At 50.1% G+C, this 726-nt stretch overlaps 1 protein-coding gene across 1 annotated transcript in view; it reads right to left on the bottom strand.

The window, feature by feature from the left end:
• The window catches only part of RREB1 (ras responsive element binding protein 1), a 126,785-nt gene extending 126,440 nt beyond the window's left edge, over nt 1-345 (bottom strand). Inside the window, exon 1 of the mRNA XM_014940849.1 lies at nt 49-345. The gene's annotated coding sequence lies outside the window, so the exon portion shown is untranslated. The remainder of the gene's footprint in view (nt 1-48) is intronic.
• Between the last annotated feature and the right edge of the window lie 381 nt (nt 346-726).

Below are 726 nucleotides of genomic sequence, written 5' to 3'. Positions count from 1 at the left end.
GGAGAGCGGAAAGTGAGCGGAGAGATGCGCGGCCAGAGCCGGCTCTACCTGCGGAGAAGGGGCGCCTTCATCCCAACTTCCCGTCCGGGAACAGCGGGCAGGGGCCGCCGCCGGACCCGCCGCCAGGAAAATCAACCCGAAGGAAAAGTTTAAAAAGGCAAAAGCGGCTGCGGGCTCGGGGAGACGGGGGCGAGCCGGGCTAGAAGATGTTGCTTCCTCGCAGCCCCATCCAAATTGTGGCGGTGGCTGGTTAAAAATAAACTTTGCAGCAGGAGGGGGGGGGATGATCTGGCCGGATTCCTGAGCTCAGACGGTTTAATATGGATGAGCATCAGGTCCTGAAGGCAAAACGCCGCGGCTGGTGCCGCTGGTTGGTAGAAAGTCTGCAACAGGGAAGGGGAAAAAAAAAAAAAAAAAAAAAAAAAAAAAAAAAAAGTGAAGACTGCTTTGCCACCTGTTCATTATTATGTAAATGTTCAAATGTGGATAAACCACATCAACAAATGTCCAACTGAAAGGTGGGAGGTTTTGGTTTAGGGTTTTTTTTTTTGTGGATTTTTTTCTTTTTTTTTTTTTTTTTTTTAAAGGAAACTTTTTCTTCCCCCCTCTTTAACAAGCATTTCATTTTGTAAAGAAGTCGCACGACCGGCCGACGCGCTGCAACGTCCTCACCCCCGCGCCTGCCCCCTCCCAGAAGTTTATTTTTCCTCCTCTTTCTCCCTCCAC

The sequence above is a fragment of the Calidris pugnax genome, unplaced genomic scaffold, assembly GCF_001431845.1.
Source record: "Calidris pugnax isolate Ruff unplaced genomic scaffold, ASM143184v1 scaffold8, whole genome shotgun sequence".
Taxonomy (NCBI): Eukaryota; Metazoa; Chordata; class Aves; order Charadriiformes; family Scolopacidae; genus Calidris; species Calidris pugnax.
Note: the sequence above shows the minus strand (reverse complement) of the source record. Positions and strands in the feature narration are given on the sequence as shown.